The 23,499-nt window shown below is 51.2% G+C and overlaps 1 protein-coding gene across 8 annotated transcripts in view; it reads right to left on the minus strand.

The window, feature by feature from the left end:
• The window catches only part of STK35 (serine/threonine kinase 35), a 126,345-nt gene that overhangs the window by 81,067 nt on the left and 21,779 nt on the right, over positions 1 to 23,499 (minus strand). The window contains exon 4 of one of the 8 annotated variants that reach the window (XM_046678286.1): positions 196 to 5,046. The exons of the other annotated variants lie outside the window; for them this stretch is intronic. The gene's annotated coding sequence lies outside the window, so the exon portion shown is untranslated. Of the gene's footprint in view, positions 1 to 195; positions 5,047 to 23,499 lie in introns of those variants that run through there. 8 annotated transcript variants of the gene reach the window in all.

The raw sequence follows: 23,499 nt of genomic DNA on the forward strand, positions 1-23,499 counted from the left end.
CAGGAGGGCAGGCTCCTCGCTTCCCGAGTGCCTGCTCCCAGGTGCGGCCTGGGAGGTTCAGTCGAAGCCCCCAGGCAGTTTTCTCCTCCAGCTGAGTGTCCTGTCCTCTTCTCTCCTGTGCTCACCCACTGGGACCGGAGCTGTGGCCAGGCTGGCTTCTACCTCTCAATGGTGGCAACAAAATCACAATGCACTCGTTTTCAAATCACATATGGCTTCTTTGACCCCATAAAATAACTTTATTCACACAAACGTCCCTTAATTTACAAAGCCTCAGTCATCCATACACATTAGGGGGATCCACAGTGTTCAAGGAACTTAAATATAATGTATCATACCAACCCAAGTAAACCAAGTACAAAAAATATTCATATAAAGTTGTTCACACGTAGGTCCTAGATTACCAGCTTCTGTGCAAAAAAAGAAAATAAAGAAAAATAGATTTATTAACTAGTATTTGAAACTAACTTTGTGCCTCGGTTAAAACCTCCCTCACACCCAAGTTGGCCCCACACGAATGTTAAATCGTTGCAACATACTCTCCTGCTCTGATGCAGAGAGGCCCCTGGGGCACAAAAGATTTCTTTAAAGTGTCCCTAAATAAACCCCTTTCGTCCTGTGGCCTCTCATGCAATAAGAAGCTGGGGTCTCCTTTCTGTCAACCCCTGCAATCCTAGGGGAGCTCCGGGGAACTCGCGGCAGTGGATTCGTCTCTTGGTGAGGGCTGCAGACGCTCACATCAGCCCACCTTCCTGGCACACCTCCTGGTGTCCCCGAGGGCCTCTCCAGACAGGAGACCCTGCCCCTAGACCTAGGCAGGCAGGATCAGAGATGGGCTTGTGTTGTCCCGAACGCTGTGCCTCAGCCTGGTGTGCGAGAATGGCCATGGCACTCCCTCTGGGCCTGGTGGCCTGAAGAGCTGAGTGCAAGCTTGGCTGTTGTCAAGTTGCCAGTTCCTAGGAGACTCTGGTAGCCATCTCTGCCTGGGGGCTGCCATAAGGCCCAGGAAGGGGAAAAGAGTCATTGGGGAGCAATAACCCAAGAGCCCCACTTAGAATCAGAGCCACCGGTGCCCCCAGATGTCTGTGTGTGGGGTGCATGAGCAGGATCAAAGGTGGGAGGTGTACCTGGCAGGCAGGGCTGGGAGCTCAGGCAGCCTTGGCATGGAGCAAGGAGAGGGCAGAGAGGGTCCCCTCCTTAGGGGGTGAAAGCCCAACTCTTGCTTTCCCAAGCTTCCAAAAGATACCCCAAGGCTGAAACCCAGGCATCCATCCTATTAAGATCTGTCTTCTAAGAAGGTAAACAGCCAACAGCATAAAAAGAAAGAAGATTCCCATAATGCCAGCTCTTTTCCTTTTCTTAGAAAAAGACTCAAGCAAAAATAATCATCTTATTGCTCCAAACGCTGGCTTTCTAGGAGACAAGTGATATGTTCAGGAGCTGAGAACCTTGGAGGAAGGGAATGACAGAGGTGGGAACGTCCAGGGGGACGAGGGCTGTGAGAAAGGTGGTGAGTGGTCTTAGCACCGCAGGGCCAGGGGGCAGGGAAGTCCAGGGCGCGCACCCCTGCCCCTGGCGTCTCTGCCTTCATTTGCTCTGGGACCACCACTGGCCGTGCCATACATGAGGCCATACATGTCCAGAGAGTCAGAGCTCCACCCACTGTTGGGCACACTTCTCCTCCAGCTGTAAACAGGGTACTTCTTAAGTAAACATTGAATACACTCCCTCAGAAAGGCAGCCAAGGTGGGCAAACCATGTCCGGGTGGGAGGAAAGAGTTCCTATTCTCCTGTCCCAATGCCTCTGGGATGAGATGAGACTAAGGCCTGAGACCTTAGTCCCCAGTGCCCAGAAGGGGGTCAGATGGAGCATCTTGAGTGAACAGACTGTGGCATCCTCCTGGCTAGAGGTAAGAAGCAGGGGACCTGCTGGGTAGTGAGACGCAGAGACGCGCACCTGTCTGAAGCACAGTTCTCCTGTCCTCGGCTAAAGCTGCTAGTGAGTGCCCTGGTGGTGGGCGGGGAGACATGTGCCTGGACACAGCCCGCAGGAAGGGGTCGGGAGGTCATGTGGGGGAGTAATCCTGCCCATAGACTATCTGTGAGTGGGAACAGAGTTTAAGTGACAGATGGACCCAGACAGGGAGAAAGCTGCGTACTTCCTACTGAGCCAGGTGGCCTGGTGAGGGGAGGGCAATGGAGTAAGGCACTAAGATCTGTCTTGCTGATTCTTCTCCCTGAAGGGAAACCGAGCTCAGACCCATGGGGCTGAGGCCCGGAACCTCCCTCCAAGAGGCTATCCTTTTCACAGATCCAGAGAGAAGAGAATAACTGACTGCTATTTTAAGGTTTGGAAACTCCTAGAACTTGGACAGGCCTAACAAACTTGGTGGCACTCAGATGACGCACCACAGGGTTGCTGCCAGGCCCAAGACCCAGGTGGAGAGGGTGAAACGGCAGGAAGAGGTGAGGAAGGGGACCCACGGTGGGAAGAGGTGGAAAATGGCTAAGAAAGGTGACAGGAGCTCCCCGAGCCAGACCCCAAGGCTGGGCCACTGACTGGACAGAGGCAGCGCTCACTCCAGGCTGACTCCCACCTAACAGGCCGGGTGCCTGAGGCGGACTGAGTGGAGAGAGCAGCAGAGGGACAGGAGGCACTTGGGGGCTAACGAGCTGGCCCTCATGACCTAGGGAAGGAGGTCCCATCAACAAGCAAGGATGGCTGGGAGTCCTGCAGATAAGGGTGCATGGAAGCTGGTTGCCTGTTCACCCGAAAGGTATGGGCATCCTGTGACCCACAGGGGGTACTCTGGTGCCAAGAAAAATAAAGGGGAGCACTACAGCTCCAAGACCTTGTTTAGACAGAGCTGAGACCAGGGAGGGCAGAAAAAAGATTAAGCAAAAGGTGAATGACTTGTCAGGCTTGAGCCCTCACTAGGGACTTTAGAGCATGGGCTGGAGCCAGGGAGAGCTGGGGGTGCCGAGTCCGGGGACTGTTTTTCCCATCTGCTCCTGTACAGAGACAGCCGCCCCCAGGGAAGCAGGGTGGTGGGGCCGAGAAGGAGGGCACACTGCAATGAGGGGATGCCGCTCAACCAAGCCTCCAGCTGCGGCTCAGGCTACACTCAGGAGGTCGCCTGGGAAGTCAGAGAAGAGCCGAGAGACAGGCGATCACCAAGGATTTCAGCCAAGGAAGGGAGGGGCCTGGGTACCACCTGCAGCCCTGCCGGATCTGCCAACCACAGCCAATCGTCTGCCCAGGAGGAAGAGTAGCCTTAGTATTTGAGGGGTTGGGAAAACAACGTGAGTGAACATATTGCCGAGTCTGGTCTGATGCCGTGCTGGTCTCTCCCAAACTGCCAGCGCCAAAGGACTGCTGCTTTTAGGGGGAAGTCCCCCTTGGTCACACATCAACTTAACTGCCCCCCAACTATCTCCCCTATTGAACCTATGCTGGCTTAGAGAAAACAAAAAACAAAATTAAACACAAAAGAGGAATTCCTTTCTCCTTCCCCAAAGACCCTTTCCTGCTCGGCCATAATCGGGTGAAAAGCCTTTGGAGAAGCCAAAGTTGTTTCCTGGTGAGAGGGACAACACAGGAATAGCGCCTCCCACCCTCCTTGCAAGGGGACAGAACAGACAGGTTCAGAAGCCTGCGAGGGCGGCGGCTGCAAGAGCATCAGTAAGGAGTGTCAGCACGGTTACACAGAGGTGCTTAGATCCACACTGGCGGTGAGGTCGAAGGAGTCACGTGGGGAAGCTTTAAAGTGGCCAGGCCCCAGATGGACACCTAGCGGCTGCGGGGTGTCCACCTGGTCACCTCTCTGCAGGTCCACTCTTTTCCCACCAGACACATTTACATGGAGGGTAGGCACCTAACAGTAAGTCCCTGGGAGTGAGGGAGATGGTGCCTGACACTGTCACCATATGTGACACCATGGCGCCCAGCATACAGGGCACACCCTTCACTGCCAGGAGATGACAGTGGCGGCCAGTTCAGGGCACCCTGTTCTTATGGCAATGGTCACAACTGGATCTCAGGGACATCGGCAGTCTCTGTGATAACCTGGACATTTGGTGAACACATCTGGGAGGAAGGCAATCCAGGAGGCAGTAGGTGGTGGGTGCTGACCTCACAGGAGTGACAAATGCCCGAGGAAGACCCCGCTGTGTCCCGGGCAGAGGTTTGGCACGACAGTTTTTTCCTGGGGAACTTCCTCTGGAAAGGTGGGCTTGCAGAACTGGGGCGCTGGCCGCTCAACTGCCAGGAAGTGGGAGATGGTCACCTTCTGTCCCTCCTCAGAGCTCCCGGTCAGAAAGGGCAGAAGAGGGAATGGAGTCCCCCCACTATAAGGCCTGGTGTGGCCCGGGGCTTCCGACGACGCAAAGAAAACAAGCCCACAGGTTAAACCTTCTTTCTCAAGTTCTCCTGGCCAAACCCTGGCCTTCTTCTTCCAGGTGTTCTTTGCCTCTGATCATTTCCAAGGCCCCAGGGCTAGACAGGAGCAGCCGCCAGAGTCCGGCCGTTCCTGCATCTGGTGGGGAGGTGGCCCAATGCCTCCTTCTGTCTTAATGCCCCCATCCCAGGAGAAATCCCAAAATTCTCCCCGGAGAGGCAGGCCTTCTCTGGGGAAGTGAGGTGTGATACGCAGAGCTGAGAGATGGGTACAAGAAAGACAACAGGGAAATATAAAGGACAAAAACAAAATAGCTCCCAAACCCCTTATAAAAATTAGAAAGGAAACTTATACGTATGCTTTGTCCATGTTGAATTTCTTTAAAGAAATTGGTGCCTGTCCACAGCATAGCTTCCTGCTCTTCTGAAGTCTTAATCGTTTAAATTAAAAAAAGAAAAGAAAAGAAAAAGACAAAAAAGAAAAGAAAATTAAAAAAATTAAGTGAAACTAAAAGGAGGAGGAAAACCCAAAAGCTTCACATTGCCGGAGATCCAGCTGTCGGGAGATCGCCAACCGACCAAGCCACCACCTGTACCCTCTGCCGTCCTGTGTGCGAGACATGATGAGACTGTGGGTCCCGAGGATCAACCTGGAAGACAGAAGGCAGGGAACGAATGGACATGGGGGTCAGCAGGCCTGGGGCCTCCAAGCTCCAGAACCCCCAGGAGGTGCCAGCACCCAACCCAGACGAACTCAGGAGCTATGAGGTGCTGGGGGCAGGGGAGAAGGCTTTACCACAACCACCCTGCCGTGGACACAGTATTCTCCTTTTTCAGGTAAGGAAACTGAGCCACAGGTTAAGCGCCATGCCCAAGGTCACATCAACTGAGGGGCAGAGCTTCATAATGGGGAACCCAGGCATGACGGCTCCAACGACAAATCCGATCATGAACCCCATCCCTCTAATGGCTTCTCTGAATTACGAGCACACAATGCCACAGGACCCTAGCTGTCTATCCCCGCAGGCCCTGGCAGCCCCCGTCCCCTCCTACTTCCCGCCCACCCTCTCTGACTAACCGTGCTGTACTGAGACTTCGCAGCAACTCTCTTGAGTTTATTTATCCCGTTTTAGAGACAAGAAAAGGGAGGCTCAGGCCTCTGGGAACCTGCATGAGGGAACCAAGGTTCTCAAGCCTTAAGAGGGGCCAGAGTCCCACAGCCAGGGGCAGTGTAGACTCAGAGTCACCCGCGTGGCCCCACACTGCAGTACACTGCACCGTTTAAACCTCACTTCCCCAGGGAACGCCTGCCTCTCCAGGGAGAATTCTGGGATTTCTCCTGGAACGAGACACGGAGCCAGAATCTGTGGCTGAGTTCACAGGGTCTGCCACTTGACCATGGCCAAATTTAGGTCCTTGGTTCCTTGGTCTCATCACCTCTACCCATTCACGGGTTGTTATGAGTACCAAGTGAACTAACACGTGTAAAACTCAGAACAGTGCCTGGCCATATTATTATGAGCTATTATTTGGGAATCGCCTTGGTCCCAGGCCTCAGGACCTCTCAGTGGAGGTTGAGAATACAAGAACCTACAGAGATTAGCCTTGGGCCAGCCCCCACCCCCAGCCTGGCTTTCCCAGTCTGAGCCGTCTGAGCAGAGCTAAGTATAGCCCTACCCTGGGCAGGGCGGGCACCCAGGGCAGCGACGCTCTGTCACACGGACTCATCTGATAGTTTCCAAGTGCCGGCTCTCATTCTGAGCACTGACGCCAACACGTCCAGCACTGTGCGCTTGAAATCCCCCCTGGGCTCCAATGCTCTGGGAGCGCTCTGTAGCCCGAGAGGTGTACCCTCCCAGCCCGGCGCCCTCCCCACCATTACTTGCCACCTGTGCAGTCTGACAATACTGGTCCGCTGTCCTCAGGTCCTGGAGAGACGCCTCACTAGTCTCCATGAGAGGCAGCAGGGTACAGCAGTACTGGATGATTTGCTACCTGTCAGCCTCAGTTTCCTCCTCTGAGAAACGGGGGGCTCCTTTCTCAGGTTTGAGGGGACTACAAAGCAGCCAGCCACAGCAGGAAGTGACACACTCCATGAGCCCATCTCTGATGGCCATTGACCCCAACCAGAGATTACAACTGTGTCAAATTTAAACAGGCTGTGATCCTCGGCCACTTCACCACCAACGCTGCTTCTACCTGGGTCAGGGTACATGGCAAGGACGCACCCCATGTGGCGAGTGTCACCAAGCCTTCGGGAGAGCAACCTGGCAAGGTGTTTTCAGAGCTTCCAATGTGTTTAGACCCATAGACCTTATAATTCCACTTCTGGAAATGTAGCTTAACCAACAATGCGAAATATGAAAAGGACTTTATGAATAAGGATGCTCACTGAAGTATTACTTAAATTATGAGGCAAGAAACCACAAATCCAAAAGTAAGAGATTTAAGCAAATGTTGTACCTACTCAATGACATATTACAGAGGAGATGAGAAGGCTGTGTGGCACTGTCAGCACTATGGCAGAAGCACTTCCCTGGGTTAAGTGGAAAAAAGTAGGTTACAAAGTTCTGTGGCATATAGTATGACCAAAGCTATGTAAAACAAACACCTCCAAGTATAGGAAAATCTGGCAAGAAGTATATCGAAATGTTGTACTTGTGAGCACATCTTCTTCTTCCCCTGCTTTTCCACCGTATTTTCACACAGGCGTACCTCAGAGGCATTGCGGGTTCAGTTCCAGACCACCGCAATAAGGCAAATATTGCAATTAAGTGAGTCACACAAATTTTTCGGTTTCCCAGTGCATATAAAACTATGTTTACACTCTACTATAGTCTATTAAGTGTGCAACAGCACTACATCTGAATGTACAATGTACATACCTTAATTAAAAAATACTTTGCTAAAAAATGCTAACCATCATCCGAGCCTTCAGAGAGTCGTAATGCTTTTGCTGGTGGAAGGTCTTGTAAAAAACGCACTATCTGCAAAGTGCAATAAAACAAGGGTTGCCTGTATTGAGTACCCATCACACTGTCATGCTTTACTTTTTAATGGGAAAAACAGTGTCCTTTAGGGAATAAGAAAAGCTAGCAACTCCAAAGAAAGGTAGCAGCCAAAAGACCAGACGCATGCTGCTCCACATACAGCGGACAACGGAGAATTTCCCACACGCATCAGATGACGTCAGACTGCGATTCCCTCCTCCACCGCACAGGTGAGGGTGACCCAGTGTCCGCATGTAGAGTAAAGTGGAGATGAATGATAAAGATGCTGGGGAAAAAAAGGATTTGATCTGGAAAGAAAATACTGGACTTCCCAGCCCCAACCTTTTCCTTGGCTGCTTCTGTTTCCCTGCCTTCAATTAGCAAAAATCCACTAGTGAGTCTTGTATCCCAGTTTTTGCCTTGGAAAAACCCACTTATCATAAGCACGCCCCGTAATGATCCAGCAGTCATCTCAAATCTAGCTTTATTCAACACGCCTACTCTCTTCTCCCTGTGCTTTCCAGAGATGAAGCAGAGCAACCAGAAGATGGGGGGAGCGAAGGTTTGGAGGGAACCTCACCATCCAAGACACTCTAAGTCCTTGTGAAAGATGACAAGAAAAGCCCAGGAAATCGCATGGTCATGTATGATCTGCTAAGACAATCTTTGGAACCAGTTACGACCTTTTTAACACTGCCTTCCTCCCTCCCTTGGTGGGACCCAAGCTGAGGACAACCTCCTCAAAAGGATGACCATCAGCAGGAAGGTGGCCCATGGCAACTGGAGAGCAGTGCTGGCAAGGAGGCAGAGATTCAGAAGCCAGAAGTCCCTTTTACATCATAAACTAGTGGAACAGAGTGTTGACTACAGAAGGTCAAAAAAACAGCATAGCACAGCACTCTGCGAGACCTCCTGAAACAGCAGCGTCTAAGGACCGCTGTAATCACTGGGTCCCTTGCCAGGAAGCGAGGCTGACATTTCCCACAGGCTCCTCCACCCTGGCTCCAGCTTTGGCACTGGCTGCGGCCCTCCTGGTAGGACGCCTCAGGACAGCCTGCAGGTCTCAGTCTGCTTCTCCCTAGTGGGCAGGGCCAATGAAAATCAGAGGGCTCTCTCTTCCATGGAGAGGACCTTGGCTTTGGGTTCCTCTAGGGGTCCCCACTAGAGAAGGTACACCTCCCCCAAGGAGCAATGGCAGTAACTGCACTGGAAGAGAGCAGGGGTCCTTTCTACAGCCATGAGTAGGAATGGCTCGGACCACAGAGCTCTGGGTTGAAGTTGCAGCAGACCCTCCCAGGCACTTGCCGGAACAGGAAGTGGTATAGGCCCTTGCACTCCATCCCAGCAGATGTCACACTTTAGCTCCCTGACTGCTCAGGCTGCGGCCTGACTGCCCAGCTCAGCTTCAAGCAGGGCTTGCCTTGTCCCTTTCAGCGGAACCCTACCTCCGACCAGAGCCCTCCTACCGGGCGAAGCCATAGCTGCCGGACACAATGGAAAACAGTAGTGTGATAAACCTGCAGTCAACGCCTGGAGTACACGCCATCTTTCACCTTCTCAGTCACCTTCTTCTGAGGATGGATTTGTCTTGTTTTACCAAGACAACAGGCCCAGAGAGACGGAGCAACTTGCCCCACCTCACAGAGCTGTTGAGCAGTAGAACCGGCACTTAATTTAAAGTTTTCCAGCTTCACCGGCCCAAGTCTTTCCACTATGACAGTCTTCATTTGCTGCTGTCACAGCTGGCTCTGCCAGAGGTTCTGATCGCCTGCCTTTGAGATGGTCTCGGGAGGGAAAGGCGTCAGTGATCTGGGAAGGGGTGCTGGCACTTCCTTCCCTTTCCTATTTCTGTCTTTGGACCAAGTTCCCTCCGCACATCCGACCCTCTCATTTCTTTATTATCGTGATGGCAGTCACTTACCAAGCATTTCCCATGTGCCAGGCGTGTCCTATGGAGTAGAATGCTATATAGAACAATCCGGTAAGGCCACTTTCAACCCTCCCACACTGCTTTCCATTCACTGTGTCCCAAAATGGACCAAGTTTTACATCCACTGCCTCATTTCACCCAACAACCCTCTGAGGTGGGCGCTATTGTCACCCCAGCTTTAGACACGAGGACACTGAAGCTCGGCGAAGATCGGCACGGCTGATAAGTGGCAGAGAGAAGGATTTGACCCTAGGTCTGTCTCACGCCAATGCTCCTGCTTTGAACGTGTAACTCTGTAATGTAAACTCCCTTCCTACAGAGATGAGAAGAGCTTAAGCAGAGTTCAGAGTTGCAGCGGGAGCAAGCGATGATGGGTTTGGGGACCGACTCCCCTATTCCTCAACCTGCAGACACGGAACGTCTGGGTGAGTAAAAGACTATCCTTTATTCTAAAAGTATGGCCTTCCTCCCTTGTGGGTGTCAAAATCTCATTTTTTTGATGAAATGATGGGAATGGTTTTAAAAAACCTATCTCCATCTCCTACCCCCTCACCCCTGCTTTAAATTATACTGTCCTTCAAAATGTTAAGTGTGGCAACCACAGGATGTAAGAGTCTGGGAGCCACAGCTATGTTTAACTTGGCATCTTCACTCTAGTGCTCTGTCAAGGAGACAGTGCAGCCTATGGTGGACAGTCCTGGGTTCAAATCCAGCCCTGCCACTTACTATCCACTTACATTATCTGAGCCTCCTTTCCCTTACTAGCAAATGGGGATGCTGCTACATTCACTCTTTTGGGGTCTGCTGCGAGGAGTGAGGATTCAAGTAAACTGCCCAGCCCAGCACCCAGCACAGAGTGGGGCACTCGGTACGATCTAGCTTGTTGTCAGTTGTGTTAAGGGTCATTTTGGTTCTTAGGGTATCACAGACTGAACTAGATAACTTGTCTAGAGTCACAGTTAATTCAGGAACTTTCAGTCCTATGTTTTCAACATGGAGATGTAAGAATGACGGCAGTGGAGGTGGCGGTGGAGGGGGAGGGCAGCTCTCTGATCCCCATTGAGACCCCTGGCAAAAGCAACCTCAGCATCTTTTCATCTGCTCAGGCCTCAAGGTGGGTTTGTGAAGCCCAGGGACCTAGAAATTGGAAGTACTACCTGGCTGTCTGCTAGGATCCATTTTGGTGGGATTGCACAGAAGTGTCACAGTTACTGTTGCAACGGTGGGCCAGTGCCCCGGGGGACCACTGGCACTGGTCAGGAGGAGGGCTCATGCACCCGCCTGCAGGCTTCAGGGATGCACCTGAGTTCCTGTACCTACCGCTAAGGGGAGCAGGAACCTCAAGCATCCGAGATGCTGAGTGCGAGTCCTCGCATATACTCTCTCTGCTCTGCACACACATTTATCCATGAAGACCGTTCTCTCCGCAGATGAGGAGTCTTAGTCTCGGAGGTTACTCAGCAAGTTGTAAAAGGTTAAATGGCTAGTAAATTGTTAACTGGGATTCAAACCTAAAGTCCAGTTTCTCAATTTGTCTCTGCCTCTCCTCTATTTAACAGAAAAGAAACTCAACTGTTGGCATGCTCATAGACTAAAGCAAAGTAAAAATTCAAATCATGGTATTATTGGGTGGACAGCCAACAACTCACTCTTACCTAAACTCTCCCTGGAGCCCTGTCTGGTGGTATTGTCACTGAAGTTCATGATCCCTCTGATATGCCAGACACCATGCAAGGCCTGACACGCAATGCCTCCTCTGTCCAGACACCGGACCAGGAGGAATCACCCCTGTTTTAGAGAATGGCCACCCAAGGCTCAGGGTGCTGACTTTGAGCACGCCATGCTGCAGAGGCACACGGGGAAGGGAGTCTCAGGGTCACAGAGTGCAGGCCTCTCCTTCTAAGAAGGATTAGCTCCAAAATGAGTCATTCTTCACTTGTTTAATACACCAAAGCAGCTGGCTTTTCAGACTCAGATAACAACGTGCCAGCTCTGGGGTGTTCAGTGGCCCCAGCACTACTGTCTATCCCAATCTGTCAGAGGGACTGAAGCCAGCCAGGAGCCAAGCTCTCTGATGCTTCATTGCTCTAAGGCTTAGCTAGCAACAGTGGTGCTTAGAGTAGGGCAAAAACAGGGACAACCATGCTGTGAGCAGCCCAGAGCACAGTATATGGGGGGGCCTGTCGTCAGGGTCCAAAGGATGGGGGTAGAGACGACAAACGGGATACTCATGTTTTCACTCTTCAGGTCTACAGGGGGACATGGTGTTAGGGAAAAGGGGAACAAGAGGCCAGAGATCATTGAAGCACACTCAACAGGCACTTTACAGCAGCCCTGACAATCTGGAAGGCCATGGGCACCCGCCCTTATGGTCTCTGAGCCCTGACCAGGAGACCAAAAGAAGGTAGAGTCCGGGAGCAGCTCTCGAATGTAGGGGGAGGATCACTCAGAGTGCATGCTACAGAATGGCAAACAGTCGGGGCTCTGTCAAGGCCATGGGCGATGGAGTAGGAAGATCTGAAATTTATACCCCAGCTCCACCAATCAGCAGCTCTGACTTTTACCAAGTCAAGCCCCCCCAAGCCTCAGTTTAATCAACTTAAAAGGTGGGAATGTCTGCTTGTAGGGTGTGAAGTCCAGAGACTACCGGTATTTGTAACAGGCACAACGAGGCACACAGGAGGCACTTAGTCAGCCATGATGGCAGCTTTAAATCACATCCAACAAACAAACAGCAGCCACAAAAACCTCACAATAGTCATTGGCTCAGGCGAAAATTCCAGACAAGACGACTTGGCCTCAAGTCAGTCTTCTCTCCAAGTGACAGCCTCCTTTCTGCTTTGGGCCTCAGCAACGGCTGGTCGGGTTGCACACGCCACCTGCCCTGGCCCCCTAACTTGCGCCTCACTGTCAGTCAGACGGCACTCACCCTTCGAGGCCCCTCCACACGCTCCTCCCAGGGAGCATTCCCAGAGGACCCAGCTCTGCAGGGACTCTTCTGAGCTCCAGGGAGCAGGCACGGGATGACCACAGACCCCAGTAACCCTGCTGTGTGCTCCGCTCTTACTACCCTCTACCACAAGTTTTCTTAAGGACAGGGACAGTCTCCTGCTTCTCTTAAGCCTCTCAGGTTACCAAGCACAGAAGGAGTTCAAATACTGGGTGACTGACAGAAACTGGGAGTTAGGACGTGGCAAGAAAAAATTAATTTATACATTTCTGAGAACCATTCATTCAACACAAGAGGATTTTAACATAAAAATGTGTTTACAAGAATCCCTGCCTTTGCTTGAGCTCCCACTGAACATCCCAACCAGACCGGTGCAGAGACGGCAGCTCACTCTCCCCTCAGAAAGCCGGGCCGCTTCCCCAGGCTCCAGCGCTGGGGCGACAGGAGCCGGGATTTTGCCTGCGCTATTTTTCTCCCAGCTACACCGTGCCACTCCCCACCTCCACCCCTACCCCTACCCTACCCCTAGAGAGGAGCGGGAGAAATAAGCCCCACAGGGATGAAGGCTTTTCCTGACGTGACACAGCCCATCAGTTACAGGACCAGGAGGCTCCCGTCTCGATGGCAGTTCTCTCCACTCCTCCTTCCCTTACCAACTTCCCATCAGCAGGCCCTAACCTCATGGGGAAGAAGACAGACAACTGGCTGCAAATACAGTCTGTTTAATCTGGAGAGGGCGCTTGAAATCCGGGTGTGGCTACTCGGAGCCGGCCTGGCTTCCGAGTGTGTCCCCGAGTCTAAGTCAGTCACAGTAAGAAATCACTGAGAAGGACAGTTAGGACTGGAAGATTTGGGTTTGGCCTCAATTCCGTGGAGTTCCCCAGATCTTAAAGACTCACCGTGGCCTCCTTCCAGGCCCAGCCATCTGTAAAATGGCAAAAATGCCCAAGAACTCTCCTTGGCTGACAAGTGGCTTGTGAGGTGGTGGTGGAGTTCTGGCTGGGGTGCTAGGTAGGGTGGAGGACTCCCATATCCCACAATGGAAATACACAGATCGTGGAAACAGGCGGCAGGGGCAGGGCTGCCCTACGAGGAACTGAGCACCAGCCCCTGTGCAGACAGGTGGTCCACCTTCTGCCTAAGAGGCCACCCCTCCCATCTTCCATGTCCTCTTCATTTACTTAGGCATGTCCAGGGGAACCACCTGTGAACTCTCTGAAAGGTACACTGTCTGTCACCCAGGCTGTGACAGCACTAATTCAACAGTAGGAACGCACTGCCAGCTGGTAATCTATTAGGAGACCCTAAAGTAAAATGCAGGGAAACGATAAAGGCTCTAGGAGTGGGAAACCTGGCTTCTGGTCTCATCTAGCTCTTCCTACTCTGCTCTGGGGATACCGTTTCTTCAAGTGCCAACGAGGGGCTTGGGACCAGGGCAGGGGGTCTTAACCTGGGGTTCTTCTAACTCCAAGGATACACAGGTTCTACAAACCCCCCGAAGATGTATGAAGTGTCACAGTGTGTGCAAGTCATGTGCATTTTTCTGGGGGAATATCCCCAACATTCAGATTCTGAGAAGGGTCTACGACACAAGGGATACTGAAAACCACGAGGGCCTGTGTCGGCCCCTTATCTGTCGAGACAAAAACCTTACCTAGAAGGCAGCACAGGGCTGCTCAGCGGGGCTCCCCATAGCAAAGGGGAGTACGAGCTGCGCAGCTGGGGCCGGGCGGTGAGGGGAGTGCCGTGGGGACAGACTTCAGCTCTCCACACCAGAGTGCACGCTCACAATGGGAGGTGGAGGTCGCTCTCCCCAGTTCTCAAGCAGAATCGGAGACTCCCTTAAAGTGGATGAAGGGCACTGAGAGGAGGTGGGCTCTATGCCGGGCCAGCTGAGCTCGACCCGCTGCCCATTTACCATGAGGACACACGCTCTGGCAGCAACGACTGGCAGGCCCAATGTACCCTGGAGCACGGCTTCCTGAGACAAAGGGAATGAGCAGAGCTTAAAGCCAAGACAGCGTGTGGACGGAACCAGACGCCAGCTTCATCTCAAGGAAATCTGAAGTTCGATCAGGGCGGTGAACAGTTCTCTACAAACGGCAGTGAGCAGCTCCTGTGGAAGCTCAGACACAGAGCCTTGGTTGTATTACAGCAGGGAGCATGTTGTCACCTCTGCTGACTTGCTTGGTATTGTTTTGAACCTTCTGATTCCTTGGAGGTGCTGCCAAAACCGCTAGTATTTAAGTTTGCCAAACGCACAAAAAAAAATGTCACTGGGCAAGACCTAAGACTCAGATTTGGAGGTCTCCCGAGGTCTCCCTGGTGACCAGCAATGACCTGTGACCACACCCTGAGTCATCCCACCTGGGTCTGAGAAAAACTGGTCTTTCTAGCCTGGAAAGTGACATATGGAGGCCCTTAGGGCACTGGGGTCAGCGCTTTCCCCTAAGCACCCTAGCTGGTAAACAGGTACTGGTGGAACTCATTCGAGACAAACTAAGGGGAACTTTTTGTCTCTAGAAACAGCCCTGGTAATTGGCAGTCAGCTATGGGGATACCCTAACTAAGCCCCTTCCTCAACTCTTTAAGTGTGGGGCTGAAATGCAAGCTGCCAACACCTCAATTGGCCCCCAAAGAGACTGAGGTTCAGCTGCGGCTGCTGTGATTAACAGAGAAAGGACTCGGGGGAGGGGCCTGGCTCCTGAGATTGTTCCCCCTATGGGCCCTTTGCCAGGAAGAAGATGTCTATGGTGCTGTTACAGCTAAAGGGGAGAGGTCGCCCTTCCATATGGGGACAGGACAATTTGTGGTTATAAAAGGAAAGGCTCAAACAAGGTCATGCCCAGAGTGGTCTGGGCAAAAGGAGACCATCTGGACCTGTGGTTACAGCAACCAGTCCAAAGCCCAGTGCGCCGAGGGGAACTCACTGGGGGCACTTGCTAAGGGGTTTGGAGCTCTCTTAGGGAAAAGAGGACACTGTAAATTGTTCATGAGACGTGAAGTGGAAACGAATGATTAGCCTATGAGAATTTGGCAAAAACAAACAGGACGAGGGCAACACACAGAGCCACTATTTACTGCACTCTCACTGTGTGCTAGGAATTGCACTGGATACTTTCCATTTCCTGTACATTTAGTCTTCACAATAGCGTACAGTGGGCATCAGCGTTCATTGAACACCATTTAATGGATAATGGGGGCCCAGAGAAGTTGGGCAACTTCCCCAAAGTCACCGAGTTAGTAAGTGGTAGAGATGCGATTTAAACCTATGTTTATCAGCAAATCAAGTTCAAAAGCAAGTCTCTTAATGTCCTGAGACCACTGGAGGCCCAGGGTTTCTAAGTGCCCTCATCATTTTCCCCCTCTCCCTTTGCAAGCTTGGGAAGGTGCCTGTGCAGGCAAACACCTTCCTCAGACTGGTACCGTCAGGAGGAGCCTCACATCCTCTTTCCTGAGGGGCTGACAGTTCTCCCCTCACTGTGACCAACTCACCTGCCAAAAATATAGCCTTGTACACCACCACTCCACCCCCCCCATCTTTTTTGCAGGATGAAGTTCACTCTCTTGGCAACTCTGTGCTATTTCGCTCTCCCACTTTAGCCTCTGTGTGAAGCAACCCAAAGATCTGCTCTTTCCACAAATTCCCAGTGTTCTGCCTTTGTGAACAGTGTGTCCCCTGCTTAGAACACTCTCATCTGCCTTCCTTTCTTCAAGGGCCATCTTAAGTCACAGGTCCTACAGGTCACCATTACTTACTTCTTCAACAAAAGCCAGCACTCCCTCCTCTGAGCTCCTGGGAGCAGTGAGACAGTACTGTGCCACTATAGACTCGCTGATGTGACCTAGCTTCAGAAGCTTGATGGAAAAGAACGTGAGCACCAGAGCTCTAGCCCTCGAGCTGGCACCTGCCATCCACGTGGAGTGGGGAGGACACCATACCCAGGACACACGTGAGCATTTAACAAGATAAGCAGGGGGAGAGTATGAAGTCTGGCAAACAGCACGGGCTCAGTGAGTTCAGATAAGAGAGAGAAAGTGCCCCCCCACTCCACGTCTTGTGGTGATAAAGAATCCAGGCTCCACCAGGCTTTTTCCTATATAGAAACAATACAGTGAATACAAGACCACCAGCAAGCTGCAAAAGCTCAGTAAGCAACTACTAAATGAGTGCAACAAAGGACCCAGGCTTTCCTGGGTTCCGGGGAAGGAGATGTGGTGAACACGCAGGTGGGGCCAGCCTCCACACCACACCCTGTAAATAGTTCCAACCCCGGTGTGAAAGGACAACTGAGGACTGACTGTGAAGCCCCTTCCCTGCTAGTTCAACATCAAGTTGAGGAAGTAGAGCCACCATTTGCTACTGGTATCACACTTAGAAACCTGAAGGCAACTGAGACCAGAGACCTTCTCCCCCAACCTTCTTCCCCTCTATTCCTTTCCTTAAATCAAAACACAAAGTATTTCCCAACTTACAAATTAACGTGGCTCTCAACATCAATTTTACAGCCAGCAATCATGGTCCTGCTGTTATATAACTATTAAAAAAACAAAGAGTGAAATGCTAGGCTAGAAAGATGCTCTTTGGCAGAACCACCGGGCTGCCCATGTGACAGGACACTGCACAGGTTTTCAGCTCTAAAAAGCAAAAGTAAATACAAAACAACAAAACGCTATGTTGTGACATAATTATAGCAGAGTGCATATGCAAATAAAGACACAGAAGAGCCAGACTCATCAGTCACCTAATGAGAAGCTGATTACAAAGGGAAGAACAAAACACAGAAAGACTCAGCCATCAAATGAAGGCTGTAAAGGCAGCCCAAGGTCTAAGGAGGTCACTCCATGCCCTTGAAGATGCCCTATGTTCAGCCCCAAATTCAGGATTCAGCAACCCTCCAAAAGACCCAATCACTCACAACTTACCAGACACCCATATAGACGAGAGAGGATGCGTTTATGTCCATACATCCAAGATACATCTGTGTATTCAGCATCCCCCAAACCCCTCTTCTCCTGCAACGTTCTCTGTTAAATGGCTCTGCCCCACTGCCCAGTGACTCAAGCCACAGATAATAGTCAGCCTTGAGCCACCCCTTCCTTCACTCCCACCTTATTCAGTCCACCTGTAAGCCTTTAACACCCTCCAAAATTCACCTCAAATTCACTCTTCTCCATCCCCTGTGCCATCCACCCTAACCTGGAAGATTACAGCTTCCTAACTGGGCTCCCAACCTCCATGCCTGCCTCTCTCCAATTCCACTGGCCACAGAGCCAGAGTTCTCTTGTCACCATGTGAATCGGGTGGTTAAAGCTGCTGTGCAGTGATTCACCGTGACCTACGGAGCTTGGCATGACGGGCTCCTGTCTCCACCTTAAACCTGCCGGTTCCTTGCCCATCTGCCTGGCAGATGCCTCATCCTTCACGTCTCAGTTTCAAAGTCACCTCCTCACAAAGACTTTCTCTGATCACCTTGGGCAGGTCCCCTATTTTCTATTTCCTCCATCCATACACACCTGAAACTGTACCTGTAGTTTTCCCTTATGACGCGTATCACACTGAGGTGTAAGTGCCTCAAGGGTGGGACCATGTCTGGTTTCTCACTGACATACTGCAAGTACTTACCCCAGTACCTAGAACACACACAAGCAATCAAATAACTAATGGGCCCATCTAGAGGGTGGGTTTTCCTTTTTATTGGTGGTGATGGGGGTGGGGGGAGCACAAGAACTTGCACACATCCTGAGACACTACTTCTAGCTCTGTTACGAGCACGGCCAAGAACTGGTATGAAAGGACAGCAGAACCCAACAGCAGTGGGGGCCTACTGCATGCCTAGCATCCTTATGCTAGCTTTACAGTAATTTTACATTTAACCCACATCAAAATCCTATGGGGTAAGTATTAGCAGCCCATTTTATAAATGAGGACTCCCAGGCTCAGATGCCCAAGGTTCAGACGGAATGAGATCGGGGCTCTTCTTCATCACCACAGCCTACGCCTGACACACAGCACATGCTCAATACATGCCTGTGGAATGAACAAGTTTTCTGGTCCAGATTCAAAGCTATGTGTAAGATCTACTTAGAGTCCTAAGCTCTCCCTGTGCACCCACAGCTACCCCAATCCCCGTGCCCTACTGCCTCTCAAACTCCCCTTCTCTAAGGGTGACCTCTTCTCCTACCATCACGACCTTACAGGGACCTGTTATTCTGCTGATGGCACTCACCCAGGAGCAGCCCAAGATGTTCACTGTTATTATGGCTCAGAAGTCCACTTGCCTAGGGCCAGGGGAGCCCATGGAGAAGTTCAACTGTTTTCTTCCTCCTCCTCCCAGGAGCAGGCGGGCACAGGGCCTCACCTTATCCTGAAGACACATGCACTAAGAAAGAAACTAAGCAAGAATCAGGAGTCCCTGGTCCTAGAACCACAACCACTGTAAAACTGAACGTGCCAGGGCTGAGGGTGTAGGGGAGGGGGCCGAGAGTGGTCCTTTAGGTACCCGGTTTTCTGGGTGAGGAAACCACAGCCCACAGAGAAGTGTCTTGTCTAGCATTGGGGCTAGGTAATTACAGAAGACAGAGCCTAGAACCTGGCAGACCCTCCTAGCTCTCAGGCCTAGAGCCAAGCTTTTGGGGGGCAAAAGGGTAAGAGGCAAGGCAGATGGCTGCATGTCTGACAGACAGTAAGGTGGTGGATTGCACCGTTACCCCCTTTTACTAAGGCAGTTCTCAAACCAGCGTGTGCATCAGCGTCACCCGGAGGGCTTGGTGAACACCCCTCTCCTATTTCCAACTCTGTAGGTCTGAGGTGGGACCAGAAACATCCATTTCTAACAAGTTCCCAGGTGATGCTGCCAGTCTGGGGACCACACTTTGAGAAGCATGGTGCTAGGGTTTGTGACTGACAGTGTGTGGCGGGAGGTGGGAGGTAATATGGAGGAGCAGGGAGGAGTGTGGCAATAGCTTGTCAATATCTTCAAGTTCACAGGGTAGAATCTCAATGCATTCAGTAGAAAACTTCTTACTCATGACATCCTCAGTTCCTTCTGCTGATAAAATAAAAGCAATCTTCCTAACTATGGTTAAACTTTACCAAGGCCATGAAATTAGGCTGCTGATTCTGAAGACTCACATCCAGGTCTGCCTATGGCACCATCAGCTTTTGCCCAACCCAATGAAATCCTAAGAGTAGGTGGGAAACTGGAGTCCTAGGGAGAGCTGTCCCACTGCCACAGGGCTTCCAAAACACCAGGCTGGAGTGACGTGCTCTCCAAAGGCTCTGGTTGCTACACCTGGTTGGTGCCCGAGCCCTGAGATGCTCAAGCAGGAGAGGGAGGAGCATCTCTCGATCACGGCAGTGGTGACATCTGGATTTCAGTTTACGCAACTGGCTTAAAACCCCCATTTTTTTTTTTTAAAAGGTAAAAGTCACCCTGTTGTCGTCTGGGGTGTGGTACACTCACACTCATTTCTGCTGCCCCACAAAAACCAAGGGTTCCTTCCAAGCAGTCATCCAATCCAAGTACACAATCTGGTTACTAACAACAAAGGAGACTTTACTTGTGACTCCCAGTTCTCCTTATGCTGGGTACAAGGCTGGGCTGTGCTGGAAAGGCCCATGCGTTCTGCCAAGACCTGACAGCACGGCACTTCCAGTCCATGCCTTAGATTTGCCCTAGACTGGAACCTTCTGGGAGGACATGTCTTAGACATGTCTGAAAAAAGCAGAAAGAAAAAACAAAAGGAGCTGTAGTGATATTTAAGGGTTTCCTTCCTTTTTCCAAAAGGCTAGAAATCAATGCACAATGAGTCAACAGGCTCACATCATCTCTGACTTTCCCACTGGCACAGATGGGCAATATTACAATCCACCATGGCACCTCAAAGGCAACCCACTGCCCATCACTGCCACAGTCCCTCGCCTTGGACTCATGGAAAGCAGAGGCTGCCGTTCATGAGATTATCTGCCCAGGCCCCACGTCCAGCTCCTTTCTGCAGCCTGAGAAGATAGGGGCATTTCTGTCTTCCTCACTATGCCCTACAGTGTGCCTGGGTGGCTCTAATCCATTCCTCCTGAGTCCCTAGACATCACTTTCTTTTACAAAGAAACAAAATACAGAATTCTGACCTGTGTACGATGCAGGCTGAGTTATAGCTTTCCCCTGGCACCTCTAACTGAAAGTGAAATTCCTTTAAAGTTGGGAAATTCATTGCAGTATTTTACGGTATTGATTTATTTTAAACTTGGCTGGCAGTTTTAAGGCCTGCCATGCTCTGAATGCTAGAAATGCTGGAGGAGGTCTCCATTTCCTCTAATTCTGTAATGCCACAGAGGACTCACCAGTGGAAATGAAAAGAGGCTGGGAGCTTGTTGGCTGCTGCCCTAGTTTATCAAGACAGAGCCCTGGGCATTCTCCAAAGGTCCTGGGTCTAGAAGGCATATCCAGTTGGGAATTTTGTTAGTAAAATAGGATTCCCTCTCCTTGCTAGCTGAGTCTCCTGTATCCAACAAAGCCTCAGTATGCCAAGGAGAGGTCCTGACAAACCCTGAGTTGTGACCTCCATTTATCACTTGGCTTACAAGGTACCCCTACACCTACCTTCGAGAACCAGCCCAAGGAACCACCGCCTCCAGGAAACTTCCCTCTACTCCTGGCAAGCTTTCTGTATCTCTCCCAAGCCACGCCCACTACAGCTAAGCATCCCTGTCTTATCATCCACACTGTTAAAGTGTGAGCTCCCAGAGGACAACATTGGGGCCTACACTATCAACACCACCACTGGGCAAGTGCCCACCATATGCCAGGAGGGCTCTTGCTCACCAAATCTTACTCGGCCCTAGAATTCGTCAACACAGGGCTACATGAAGCCACATCAATGATGGCACGAATGATGAGATCCTTTGCTGTGGTTGAGATTGAATAAATAAACAAGCTGGAAGACTTGTCAGAGAGAAACCCAGGAACCCCTGCCATTTTGCTTTGGGTTCTCATCAACCTCAAATGCCCAAGCTAAGTTCACTTGGGATGGGCTTCTGCAGGGTACCGGGGAACACAGACAACAGGGTACCCTTGGGTCACATCAGAGCCCTGTTGTGGCACTGGTGTCACAGACTGTTCTGCCAGCACTCCCTCAGGGCTGGTGCTTTCCTGGCTGCCGATGGTGGCTCCCACTTTCCAACCTTTTGGTAATTTTGACCTCTGCCTGCTTACGAGGCTAATGCCTACTGTGGCTTGATCCTTGGTTATGTGGGTGCCTCACTGTCCCAGCCTTGCCTCACCTGCCCACGTTTAAGGCTGGATCAGCGTGACACAAGAGCAAACCACACACGAGTGATCTCACCTTAAGGAGCGGATGGTGGCCTTGCTGCAGTGTGCCTGTGCTCAGATCTGAGATGCCCATCTGCAGCGCCGTACACTGATCCTAAGGCGCCACCTGTGTGGTGCTATTCGGAGGGGGACCCACCATCTGCCTCAAAACATGAACCCATCCAGAGCTGCTTTTAAAGAGGCTGCAGGAGGCAGAAATGAACGGTGGAATTTCCAGTCAGATACCCTGTTTCAAATCCTGACTCTCAAAACCTTAGGAAAGTGATTGTCAGCGTCCTAATCTGCAGAAAGACGGCAGATAAGAGAACAGTTGCGCGGATGCTGCGTGATAATATTTGTAAAGTGGGTAATTCAGGGCTGGAGACAAAAGGGCAGGGCCTCTGCCCTGCATAAGTCAGGGGGCCCCTCAAAGCAGGTGTTTATAACCAGGGGCTGTTATTGTTGGTGGGTGTCTGTGTCCCTGCGGTAAGAGGAAATGGGAGTTGGAAGGACCCCAACCATAAGGCAGCTTTGCTTACAGCTGGAGGATTACAAGAGCTATTTTGATTTGCCCAAAGGGATGCTGCCTGGCTGGAGGAGCCAAGGATGCCAGGGAGGAACAGAGTGTGAGCAGCAACAGCCCTGGGGCAGGCCTGTCCCCTCATGGATGCTTTGATGTCCTGCAGAGCTTCATGGGACAGATTATCCCTGAGGGCCACCAGTTCCGTTACATAAGGACAGTTCAGCTTCCAGCTTCCTCCCCTTGATCCAGCAGGAGTCGTCAAGGGATGGCAACAGCGGGGCAAAAGCCAGCCCCGGGGAGCTGCCTGGCTTTACAAACACCAGCCCTCCCTACCTGGGGGAACTCCCAGAAAACAAACACACCAGTAGACAGACCAAGTCCCGAGGGCTGTCTCCTTGTAGACCAGTACCTAGGGCTGCCAGGTCTTCACAGTGAAAGCTGAGCTTTAAGTTCCTGGGGAAAAGAGAAGCAAACCCTCTGATCTTCCCTCACAACCCTCCACTCTTGCACAACTCCGTAAAGAGCTAGCGAGACAGGGTAAGGCAAGGCTGGGACTTGCATTTTACAGACTGGGACTCCAAAGAGGCCCAGAGGTTCTAAATCTGCTTGGACCAAAGAATTAATCACCGGCTAGGCACATTCCCCTCCCAATGATCCCTACTTTAAATAAATAAACCCGCCATTCTTTCTAGTAGATGTAACCATCTACTTCAGGGTAAGGTTGGCATCTCCTTCCTCCTATCCTCTGTTTTGGCAGTTCAAGGCTCCACCACAGACTAAGTGGGATGAGCCTTGGGTGTAGGCATCAAACCTCTGCCTCCTGTCCCTTTGGCAGTTATACCTCCTCTGTGAAGCCTTCCTGGGGGCTACTTACCTGTTACCAGCACAATGACCTTTTTCAGAGTAGAAGAAACTATGGTCGTGCGCCGCTTACCGATGGGCATATGTTCTGAGAAATGCGTCATTAGGTGATTTTGTTGTGGGACCATAGAGTGTACTTACACAAACCTAGATGGTATAGCCTACTACACACCTAGGCTATATGGTATTAATCTTATGGGACCACTGTCATACATGTAGTCTGTCACTGACCAAAACGTCGTATGCGGTGCAGGACTTTGTCTCAACTGGAAACCAGCATGCCAGGCCCCTTGGGTCCATGTTACTCATCTCGATGTGCGGTGCTAGGAGGGCAGGAAAGCCAATCTACTTGAGGCTCACTTGTCTGAACTCAATTATGGAAACATGTGAGTTTTATAGAAGATTCAATGAGGCAATACACAACACTGGTTAAAGCCACGGACTTAGAGCTGGGTTCAAATCTAGCCTCTGCTCCTCATTAGCTCTGTGACCTTTGGGAAGTTTCTTGAAAATAAGTAAACGAAATAATGGTCACACA

Source organism: Equus quagga, chromosome 12, assembly GCF_021613505.1.
Source record: "Equus quagga isolate Etosha38 chromosome 12, UCLA_HA_Equagga_1.0, whole genome shotgun sequence".
NCBI classification, from domain to species: Eukaryota; Metazoa; Chordata; class Mammalia; order Perissodactyla; family Equidae; genus Equus; species Equus quagga.